The following is an 11,623-nucleotide window of genomic DNA, read 5'->3' as shown; positions in this document are numbered from 1 at the left end:
ACTGTAACTTGATGTTGACCATATAATTCTTATAGTATACATAATAGATAGATGTATACTTTACATCTTACAGTGATTTGCTCAGATTGCATGAGGCGTAATGAAACCTGCCTTGTCTGATTGTGAAAGGTTTCTGACGACCTACTTCTTACCGCTGATTCTGGTGCTGTTTTGGTTCTAATTCTCCTCAATCTAAGTGCAGCCTTTGTCACTGTGGATCATAATATCCTACTTGATCGGCTTTAGAACCACATTGGCATTCGTGGTCTTGGACTTTCTTGGTTCAGATCCTACCTAACAAATAGGATTCACTTTCATTAAATAATACTAATTTGACTTGCTACCTGGTAAAGTTTGACATTCCTCAGGGTTCTGTATTGGGCCCATTACTCTTCTCTATTTATATGCTCCCGCTTGGAAACATAATTCGTCAGTATGGAATAGATTTTCATTCATATGCGGATGACACCCAAATGTATGTTTCCATAAATCCCAACGATCACTCTGGATCTCCAACTTGGAGTCCTGTCTTCTGGCTGTTAAAGGCTGGATGACAAAACATGTTCTCCTTCTTTATGTCAATAAAACTGAAATGCTGATCTTAGGGCCAAAGAAGCAGAAATTTTAGAACCTCCTGCTTGATTTTGACACGTTGCTCTGCAACAGCAAAAAATCTGAGAAATCGAAATCTCTGTCTCTGTCAGAAATGATCCATCTGTCTGTCTGTCTGTCTGTCTGTCTGTCTGTCTGTCTGTCTGTCTGTCTGTCTGTCGGTCGGTCTGTCTGTCTGTCTGTCTGTGATGTTGGTACAGATCAAAGCACAATGCGAGGTGATTAATATTCTTTATTTACATTTATTTTTCTTTGTACAACTTCTCCACAAACTTTGCCCTGCAACATGGTATTTGGTATTTCATATTTAATACTCTCTTATTAATTTTTGATGAACACGCATGTAAAGGCTAAGAACCATCACCACAGTTTCTGGTAGAGAGACTCCAGAGAAATTCCATCCACTGTCATGGAACAGCAACAACACAATGCACAGCTTCCAAAATGACCGCAATGTGAAATCCACACTGCTGAGAAGCAACAGAGCCAAAGTGCACATGGTAGACTTCATAAATGCAGTCTGTGTTTGAGGATGATTAGGTTTGGAGTTGCTGCTGTCCCCCCCCCCTCTGTCTGTGGCTCATATAGTTCTGTTATTCAAGGGAACTTGTAAATGTCAAGGAATGCAGAATTCTTCATGGTAACTCAGTCAATGCAATCACATGTAAATTGCAGAAATAAATAATTGAAAATAAATAAAATAAACAATAAATTAAGGTTGGTGATCTTTCAGTGTCCTAATACAGCATTTAAGTGCTGAAGTGCTCAGTTTAGTCTTTAATTCCAATAAAGAGCTGTCACAGCTACAATGACCAAGAGGAAGCTCACTTTGTTACTGACTGCAGAGGAGGCAGCAGCTGTGGTGGTTGTTGTTGCCAGGGCAGCTGTGGTGGTTGTTGTTGCCAGGGCAGCTGTGGTGGTGGTGGTTGCCGGGGCAGCTGTGGTGGTGGTGGTTGCCGGGGCAGCTGTGGTGGTTGTTGTTGCCGGGGCAGCTGTGGTGGTTGTGGTTGTCGGGGCAGCTGTGGTGGTTGTGGTTGTCGGGGCCGCTGTGGTGGTTGTGGTTGCTGGGGCAGCTGTGGTGGTGGTGGTTGCTGGGGCAGCTGTGGTGGTCGTTGTTGCCGTGGCAGCTGTGGTGGTCGTTGTTGCCGAGGCAGCTGTGGTTGTCGGGGCAGCTGTGGTGGTGGTTGTTGCCAGAGCAGCTGTGGTGGTGGTTGCCGGGGCAGCTGTGGTGGTGGTGGTTGCTGGGGCAGCTGTGGTGGTTGTGGTTGCTGGGGCAGCTGTAGTGGTGGTGGTTGCCGGGGCAGATGCGGTGGTTGTTGTTGCCGGGTCAGCTGTGGTGGTTGTCGGGGCAGCTGTGGTGGTTGTGGTTGCCGGGGCAGCTGCCGTGGTGGTGGTTGCCAGGGTAGCTGTGGTGGTTGTTGTTGCCAGGGCAGCTGTGGTGGTGGTGGTTGCTGGGGCAGCTGTGGTGGTTGTTGCCAGAGCAGCTGTGGTGGTGGTTGCCGGGGCAGCTGTGGTGGTGGTGGTTGCTGGGGCAGCTGTGGTGGTTGTTGTTGCCGGGGCAGCTGTGGTGGTTGTGGTTGTCGCGGCAGCTGTGGTGGTTGTTGTTGCCATGGCAGCTGTTGTGGTTGTGGTTGTCAGGGCAGCTGTGGTGGTTGTGGTTGTCGGGGCAGCTGTGGTGGTTGTGGTTGCTGGGGCAGCTGTGGTGGTGGTGGTTGCTGGGGCAGCTGTGGTGGTCGTTGTTGCCGTGGCAGCTGTGGTGGTCGTTGTTGCCGAGGCAGCTGTGGTTGTCGGGGCAGCTGTGGTGGTGGTTGTTGCCAGAGCAGCTGTGGTGGTGGTTGCCGGGGCAGCTGTGGTGGTGGTGGTTGCTGGGGCAGCTGTGGTGGTTGTGGTTGCTGGGGCAGCTGTAGTGGTGGTGGTTGCCGGGGCAGATGCGGTGGTCGTTGTTGCCGTGGCAGCTGTGGTGGTCGTTGTTGCCGAGGCAGCTGTGGTTGTCGGGGCAGCTGTGGTGGTGGTTGTTGCCAGAGCAGCTGTGGTGGTGGTTGCCGGGGCAGCTGTGGTGGTGGTGGTTGCTGGGGCAGCTGTGGTGGTTGTGGTTGCTGGGGCAGCTGTGGTGGTGGTGGTTGCTGGGGCAGCTGTGGTGGTCGTTGTTGCCGTGGCAGCTGTGGTGGTCGTTGTTGCCGAGGCAGCTGTGGTTGTCGGGGCAGCTGTGGTGGTGGTTGTTGCCAGAGCAGCTGTGGTGGTGGTTGCCGGGGCAGCTGTGGTGGTGGTGGTTGCTGGGGCAGCTGTGGTGGTTGTGGTTGCTGGGGCAGCTGTAGTGGTGGTGGTTGCCGGGGCAGATGCGGTGGTTGTTGTTGCCGGGTCAGCTGTGGTGGTTGTCGGGGCAGCTGTGGTGGTTGTGGTTGCCGGGGCAGCTGCCGTGGTGGTGGTTGCCAGGGTAGCTGTGGTGGTTGTTGTTGCCAGGGCAGCTGTGGTGGTGGTGGTTGCTGGGGCAGCTGTGGTGGTTGTTGCCAGAGCAGCTGTGGTGGTGGTTGCCGGGGCAGCTGTGGTGGTGGTGGTTGCTGGGGCAGCTGTGGTGGTTGTTGTTGCCGGGGCAGCTGTGGTGGTTGTGGTTGTCGCGGCAGCTGTGGTGGTTGTTGTTGCCATGGCAGCTGTTGTGGTTGTGGTTGTCAGGGCAGCTGTGGTGGTTGTGGTTGTCGGGGCAGCTGTGGTGGTTGTGGTTGCTGGGGCAGCTGTGGTGGTGGTGGTTGCTGGGGCAGCTGTGGTGGTCGTTGTTGCCGTGGCAGCTGTGGTGGTCGTTGTTGCCGAGGCAGCTGTGGTTGTCGGGGCAGCTGTGGTGGTGGTTGTTGCCAGAGCAGCTGTGGTGGTGGTTGCCGGGGCAGCTGTGGTGGTGATGGTTGCTGGGGCAGCTGTGGTGGTTGTGGTTGCTGGGGCAGCTGTAGTGGTGGTGGTTGCCGGGGCAGATGCGGTGGTTGTTGTTGCCGGGTCAGCTGTGGTGGTTGTCGGGGCAGCTGTGGTGGTTGTGGTTGCCGGGGCAGCTGCCGTGGTTGCCAGGGTAGCTGTGGTGGTTGTTGTTGCCAGGGCAGCTGTGGTGGTGGTGGTTGCTAGGGCAGCTGTGGTGGTTGTTGCCAGAGCAGCTGTGGTGGTGGTTGCCGGGGCAGCTGTGGTGGTTGTGGTTGTCGGGGCAGCTGTGGTGGTTGTGGTTGTCGGGGCCGCTGTGGTGGTTGTGGTTGCTGGGGCAGCAGTGGTGGTGGTGGTTGCTGGGGCAGCTGTGGTGGTCGTTGTTGCCGTGGCAGCTGTGGTGGTCGTTGTTGCCGAGGCAGCTGTGGTTGTCGGGGCAGCTGTGGTGGTGGTTGTTGCCAGAGCAGCTGTGGTGGTGGTTGCCGGGGCAGCTGTGGTGGTGGTGGTTGCTGGGGCAGCTGTGGTGGTTGTGGTTGCTGGGGCAGCTGTAGTGGTGGTGGTTGCCGGGGCAGATGCGGTGGTTGTTGTTGCCGGGTCAGCTGTGGTGGTTGTCGGGGCAGCTGTGGTGGTTGTGGTTGCCGGGGCAGCTGCCGTGGTGGTGGTTGCCAGGGTAGCTGTGGTGGTTGCTGTTGCCAGGGCAGCTGTTGTGGTGGTGGTTGCTGGGGCAGCTGTGGTGGTTGTTGCCAGAGCAGCTGTGGTGGTGGTTGCCGGGGCAGCTGTGGTGGTGGTGGTTGCTGGGGCAGCTGTGGTGGTTGTTGTTGCCGGGGCAGCTGTGGTGGTTGTGGTTGTCGCGGCAGCTGTGGTGGTTGTTGTTGCCATGGCAGCTGTTGTGGTTGTGGTTGTCAGGGCAGCTGTGGTGGTTGTGGTTGTCGGGGCAGCTGTGGTGGTTGTGGTTGCTGGGGCAGCTGTGGTGGTGGTGGTTGCTGGGGCAGCTGTGGTGGTCGTTGTTGCCGTGGCAGCTGTGGTGGTCGTTGTTGCCGAGGCAGCTGTGGTTGTCGGGGCAGCTGTGGTGGTGGTTGTTGCCAGAGCAGCTGTGGTGGTGGTTGCCGGGGCAGCTGTGGTGGTGATGGTTGCTGGGGCAGCTGTGGTGGTTGTGGTTGCTGGGGCAGCTGTAGTGGTGGTGGTTGCCGGGGCAGATGCGGTGGTTGTTGTTGCCGGGTCAGCTGTGGTGGTTGTCGGGGCAGCTGTGGTGGTTGTGGTTGCCGGGGCAGCTGCCGTGGTTGCCAGGGTAGCTGTGGTGGTTGTTGTTGCCAGGGCAGCTGTGGTGGTGGTGGTTGCTGGGGCAGCTGTGGTGGTTGTTGCCAGAGCAGCTGTGGTGGTGGTTGCCGGGGCAGCTGTGGTGGTGGTGGTTGCTGGGGCAGCTGTGGTGGTTGTTGTTGCCGGGGCAGCTGTGGTGGTTGTGGTTGTCGCGGCAGCTGTGGTGGTTGTTGTTGCCATGGCAGCTGTTGTGGTTGTCGGGGCAGCTGTGGTGGTAGTGGTTGTCGGGGCAGCTGTGGTGGTTGTTGTTGTCGGGGCAGCTGTGGTGGTTGTGGTTGTCAGGGCAGCTGTGGTGGTAGTTGCTGTGGTTACTCCTTCTGTGTTGCCAAAAGCTGTTTTGGTGTTAGAATGATAAATCAGTCTCACAGTTTATCCTTCAACAGTTGGAACATAGGATGTTGACAGAATGATGTGGTATATATATACACATATATGTGTGTATGTATATAGATTTCATGTCAATTTTGATGCTTACCAACAATCAGAAGAAGGAGACAAATCTTCACAGTCATGTTGAACATCATCTTTGGTTGACTGCTGTAAGTGAATTGAAACAGCGATGTTACATCAGAAAGAATCCCTATAAGAAGTGATTCTTCTCTCCTGAATGATAAACAGACTTACTGGCTTTGCTGGGTTCTGCTCCTTGGTAGTTTTCAGTGCAGTGATTGAATTCAGTGGTGTGATCTGTTCCCAGGTGATCCGTCTCCTTGGCTCTGCTCATCCATGTCTTCTGCTGTGAAGACCTCAGCTTTTATAACAGACTACAGGGCAGGTGAGATGACATCAGTACCCAGGGAAAGACGTAAATAAACATAGCGTGAATGTTTTCTTTTTGTCTTTGTTAAGGTGTGAACATCAGTTCTATAATCAGCTCTTCCTACCTTTTGTTCATGAGATATTTCTGGATAAACTTAACTTGTGACGTGTCATGAGTCAAGATGACGAGCAAGTTATTAATGCGTTATTAATGCGTCACTCAACCTTTTGTCTTCCTGCCAGTTGTTTCCACCGAGAGGATTCAAGGAACATTCCAAAACAGAAATTCAAGATTTGATGTAAAGTGCTTTTCCTGTTTCCTCAGAATTCACTCAACCTGGGATACAGAATGGAATTGTTGTACTGCTGTCAAAGCAGCAACACAAATTACTTTGTACTTTCTTACATTTTATTTGGAATCTCAGAGTTTCACAAGGACAACTAAACATTTCAAAACAACTAGAGCTATTTACATACTCAAAGTTTGAAGGCTTCCAATAAAACATTCAAAATAGTTCAGATAAAGAGAAATGACCATCAGACACCTGAATACTTCTATGATAAAGTGTCTCTGAAGTGTCTCTCGGCAGGACTTTATTAAGAAGGCTTATTTTACTTCCTGTTGTTTACTTCTCAGCATACAATAAACAAATTATCAACAAAAGGGAACAATTTCAACTATATTTTATTGAGGAAACATCAACAACATGAAGTATTTTTATTCAAAAGTTGCCGTTGCACAGATACAAATGAAAGATCAACTTTATCCGCTTTCTCCATTCGACCATGTCTACTTTAAATATAGACCAGAGAAAGACAGTCTAGGAATGGTTTATGGTGATGTAAAACCCGGAAGTCCCGCCCTTGGTCCAATGACGGCAGCCAATGAGTTGCGGGGAAGGCTGGTCGAATCTCCACTTCGGCAATGTGAAATTATTATTATTGTTGTTTAATGATCTGGTTTATCTGCCTCCATAAGATAAAATATTTGTTGCTAGTGATAATTTAGTCTCTAATCGGTTGATTCTGTAAATAGATCGCCAATTGTCTGCTCAGAATAAGAAGTTTTAGTTTCGGATCATTGTATTAGTGCGGGAATTCAGGATTCATTTAGTATTGAATATACGCTCTTATTTACTTTCAGAATATGTTATTCGTTCAAACTGAGAATACTTACATCTCTCAAGAATTGATAACGGGCCGGATAAATAATTCTATAATGCGTCCTGGTAGAGTTTGGGTGCCAGGAACCAAATAGTGAAATACTCCCATAAACTTGTCGACGACTTTGTCCCCGTTACCTTGAGAACAAACATGTTTAGTAAACCATATTCCTCATATTCTTACTACTAACTCAGAGGTTTCAACTTAGCATGATCAATTCAGCCATAGGTTTGACTTAACGCTGAGGTTAAATTCAAACTGTGAAAAGACAAAAGCCTCTTAATGCAAACAAGATGAAAATGCATCTGATTGAAGCCATTTTGTGTTTAAAATGAACAAAATGTGCCAGAAGTTCTCCGATATAAAATTCTATCCGATATGGTTTTGGTGTAATATAAACAGTTTCAGTCGAGGTAAATCAAAGATTAACAATCATCAATTTATTGAACATTTGAATGTTTGGAAGTCTCCTAATTAAACAGATATCACTTGTCATTAACAGTTGAATTCCCATCACAAAGTATACCAGAATCCAAATGTACTCTTTGCCTACGTCACGAAGCAACGAGCAGTTAACGCAGCATTATGACGCGGGAGCTTCCTCTAACGGAGTGCTCCAAAAGTCTAACACATAGCTGCGCGCAGAACGCACAGCATATGCGGGAGCTCCCTTTACCGGGGTGCACCAAAATGTCTTTCATGTAGCTGCATGAGAAATCACACAACTTACGTGTGAACGTCCCTTTAATGGGAATGCACCCTGAATTACCTGTTAGTCTGCCTTAAATACAAACTGAGCAGGAGGTCATAAAATGACTATTCATCTGATGAGGGTGTGTCCTGCTGTGTGTGAACAGATGTTTTCTGTCCTGAGTGTTCCTGTTTGCGGACATGTTACCAAACCACCATACAGTACAATTTGCATTTCTATAGTAATGACAGATCTAAAGAAAAGACCTCAGACAGTTTGTCACCAATTGATATTCCCCCACCTCCAGTCAGGTATCTGTGGGGGGAGTGTGTGTGTGTGTGTGTGTGTGTGTGTGTGTGTGTGTGTGTGTGTGTCTGCGCGTGTGCATGTTGTGGTTGTGTGCACGTGTGTGAGAGAGCCCTTGGTGGGTGAAGTGTTAAAACCCTTTCTATTGAAGCTCAGGTAGTTCTTCTACTCATATGTATGTTTTCTGGGCCTCCTATGGTGAAAGGCGAGCAGTTCTCTGGGCTTTGTGTATTAGGCTCAGACTGTTGGAGCCAGTATTCTGATTGTGACTGTAACTTGATGTTGACCATATAATTCTTATAGTATACATAATAGATAGATGTATACTTTACATCTTACAGTGATTTGCTCAGATTGCATGAGGCGTAATGAAACCTGCCTTGTCTGATTGTGAAAGGTTTCTGACGACCTACTTCTTACCGCTGATTCTGGTGCTGTTTTGGTTCTAATTCTCCTCAATCTAAGTGCAGCCTTTGTCACTGTGGATCATAATATCCTACTTGATCGGCTTTAGAACCACATTGGCATTCGTGGTCTTGGACTTTCTTGGTTCAGATCCTTCCTAACAAATAGGATTCACTTTCATTAAATAATACTAATTTGACTTGCTACCTGGTAAAGTTTGACATTCCTCAGGGTTCTGTATTGGGCCCATTACTCTTCTCTATTTATATGCTCCCGCTTGGAAACATAATTCGTCAGTATGGAATAGATTTTCATTCATATGCGGATGACACCCAAATGTATGTTTCCATAAATCCCAACGATCACTCTGGATCTCCAACTTGGAGTGCTGATCTTAGGGCCAAAAGAAGCAGACATTTTAGAACCTCCTGCTTGATTTTGACACGTTGCTCTGCAACAGCAAAAAATCTGAGAAATCGAAATCTCTGTCTCTGTCAGAAATGATCCATCTGTCTGTCTGTCTGTCTGTCTGTCTGTCTGTCTGTCTGTCTGTCTGTCGGTCTGTCTGTCTGTCTGTCTGTCTGTCGGTCTGTCTGTCTGTCTGTCTGTGATGTTGGTACAGATCAAAGCACAATGCGAGGTGATTAATATTCTTTATTTACATTTATTTTTCTTTGTACAACTTCTCCACAAACTTTGCCCTGCAACATGGTATTTGGTATTTCATATTTAATACTCTCTTATTAATTTTTGATGAACACGCATGTAAAGGCTAAGAACCATCACCACAGTTTCTGGTAGAGAGACTCCAGAGAAATTCCATCCACTGTCATGGAACAGCAACGACACAATGCACAGCTTCCAAAATGACCGCAACGTGAAATCCACACTGCTGAGAAGCAACAGAGCCAAAGTGCACATGGTAGACTTCATAAATGCAGTCTGTGTTTGAGGATGATTAGGTTTGGAGTTGCTGCTGTTCCCCCCCCCCCCCCCCCTGTCTGTGGCTCATATAGTTCTGTTATTCAAGGGAACTTGTAAATGTCAAGGAATGCAGAATTCTTCATGGTAACTCAGTCAATGCAATCACATGTAAATTGCAGAAATAAATAATTGAAAATAAATAAAATAAACAATAAATTAAGGTTGGTGATCTTTCAGTGTCCTAATACAGCATTTAAGTGCTGAAGTGCTCAGTTTAGTCTTTAATTCCAATAAAGAGCTGTCACAGCTACAATGACCAAGAGGAAGCTCACTTTGTTACTGACTGCAGAGGAGGCAGCAGCTGTGGTGGTTGTTGTTGCCGGGGCAGCTGTGGTGGTTGTTGTTGCCAGGGCAGCTGTGGTGGTGGTGGTTGCCGGGGCAGCTGTGGTGGTGGTGGTTGCCGGGGCAGCTGTGGTGGTTGTTGTTGCCGGGGCAGCTGTGGTGGTTGTGGTTGTCGGGGCAGCTGTGGTGGTTGTGGTTGCTGGGGCAGCTGCTGTGGTGGTGGTTGCCAGGGTAGCTGTGGTGGTTGTTGTTGCCGGGGCAGCTGTGGTGGTGGTGGTTGCTGGGGCAGCTGTGGTGGTCGTTGTTGCCGGGGCAGCTGTGGTGGTCGTTGTTGCCGAGGCAGCTGTGGTTGTCGGGGCAGCTGTGGTGGTGGTTGTTGCCAGAGCAGCTGTGGTGGTGGTTGCCGGGGCAGCTGTGGTGGTTGTGGTTGCTGGGGCAGCTGTGGTGGTGGTGGTTGCCGGGGCAGATGCGGTGGTTGTTGTTGCCGGGTCAGCTGTGGTGGTTGTGGTTGTCGGGGCAGCTGTGGTGGTTGTGGTTGCCGGGGCAGCTGCCGTGGTGGTGGTTGCCAGGGTAGCTGTGGTGGTTGTTGTTGCCAGGGCAGCTGTGGTGGTGGTGGTTGCTGGGGCAGCTGTGGTGGTCGTTGTTGCCGGGGCAGCTGTGGTGGTCGTTGTTGCTGAGGCAGCTGTGGTTGTCGGGGCAGCTGTGGTGGTGGTTGTTGCCAGAGCAGCTGTGGTGGTGGTTGCCGGGGCAGCTGTGGTGGTGGTGGTTGCTGGGGCAGCTGTGGTGGTTGTTGTTGCCGGGGAAGCTGTGGTGGTTGTGGTTGTCGCGGCAGCTGTGGTGGTTGTTGTTGCCATGGCAGCTGTTGTGGTTGTCGGGGCAGCTGTGGTGGTAGTGGTTGTCGGGGCAGCTGTGGTGGTTGTTGTTGTCGGGGCAGCTGTGGTGGTTGTGGTTGTCGGGGCAGCTGTGGTGGTAGTTGCTGTGGTTACTCCTTCTGTGTTGCCAAAAGCTGTTTTGGTGTTAGAATGATAAATCAGTCTCACAGTTTATCCTTCAACAGTTGGAACATAGGATGTTGACAGAATGATGTGGTATATATATACACATATATGTGTGTATGTATATAGATTTCATGTCAATTTGGATGCTTACCAACAATCAGAAGAAGGAGACAAATCTTCACAGTCATGTTGAACATCATCTTTGGTTGACTGCTGTAAGTGAATTGAAACAGCGATGTTACATCAGAAAGAATCCCTATAAGAAGTGATTCTTCTCTCCTGAATGATAAACAGACTTACTGGCTTTGCTGGGTTCTGCTCCTTGGTAGTTTTCAGTGCAGTGATTGAATTCAGTGGTGTGATCTGTTCCCAGGTGATCCGTCTCCTTGGCTCTGCTCGTCCATGTCTTCTGCTGTGAAGACCTCAGCTTTTATAACAGACTACAGGGCAGGTGAGATGACATCAGTACTCAGGGAAAGACGTAAATAAACATAGCATGAATGTTTTCTTTTTGTCTTTGTTAAGGTGTGAACATCAGTTCTATAATCAGCTCTTCCTACCTTTTGTTCATGAGATATTTCTGGATAAACTTAGCTTGTGACGTGTCATGAGTCAAGATGACGAGCAAGTTATTAATGCGTCAGATGCGCGACTCAACCTTTTGTCTTCCTGCCATTTGTTTCCACCGAGAGGATTCAAGGAACATTCCAAAACAGAAATTCAAGATTTGATGTAAAGTGCTTTTCCTGTTTCCTCAGAATTCACTCAACCTGGGATACAGAATGGAATTGTTGTACTGCTGTCAAAGCAGCAACACAAATTACTTTGTACTTTCTTACATTTTATTTGGAATCTCAGAGTTTCACAAGGACAACTAAACATTTCAAAACAACTACAGCTATTTACATACTCAAAGTTTGAAGGCTTCCAATAAAACATTCAAAATAGTTCAGATAAAGAGAAATGACCATCAGACACCTGAATACTTATATGATAAAGTGTCTCTGAAGTGTCTCTCGGCAGGACTTTATTAAGAAGGCTTATTTTACTTCCTGTTGTTTACTTCTCAGCATACAATAAACAAATTATCAACAAAAGGGAACAATTTCAACTATATTTTATTGAGGAAACATCAACAACATGAAGTATTTTTATTCAAAAGTTGCCGTTGCGCAGATACAAATGAAAGATCAACTTCCGCTTTCTC

The 11,623-nt window shown here is 48.8% G+C and overlaps 2 long non-coding RNA genes across 2 annotated transcripts; both read right to left on the bottom strand.

Annotated features, from left to right (window-relative positions):
- Positions 1-4,934: 4,934 nt before the first annotated feature.
- LOC143013868 (uncharacterized) lies at positions 4,935-5,541 on the bottom strand. Its single transcript, XR_012965229.1, has 3 exons — positions 5,452-5,541; positions 5,303-5,364; positions 4,935-5,159 (listed from the first exon to the last, which is right to left on the bottom strand). It is a non-coding gene; the product is annotated as an uncharacterized LOC143013868 (long non-coding RNA).
- A 4,665-nt stretch (positions 5,542-10,206) lies between these two features.
- Positions 10,207-10,885, bottom strand: LOC143013866 (uncharacterized). Its single transcript, XR_012965228.1, has 3 exons — positions 10,717-10,885; positions 10,568-10,629; positions 10,207-10,424 (listed from the first exon to the last, which is right to left on the bottom strand). It is a non-coding gene; the product is annotated as an uncharacterized LOC143013866 (long non-coding RNA).
- Positions 10,886-11,623: the final 738 nt, after the last annotated feature.

Source organism: Genypterus blacodes, unplaced genomic scaffold (assembly GCF_046128005.1).
Source record: "Genypterus blacodes isolate CSIRO-AG114 ecotype Tasmania unplaced genomic scaffold, CSIRO-AGI_Gbla_v1 ptg000160l_1, whole genome shotgun sequence".
Lineage (NCBI taxonomy): Eukaryota > Metazoa > Chordata > Actinopteri > Ophidiiformes > Ophidiidae > Genypterus > Genypterus blacodes.
This window is presented reverse-complemented; position numbering and strand designations above follow the sequence as displayed.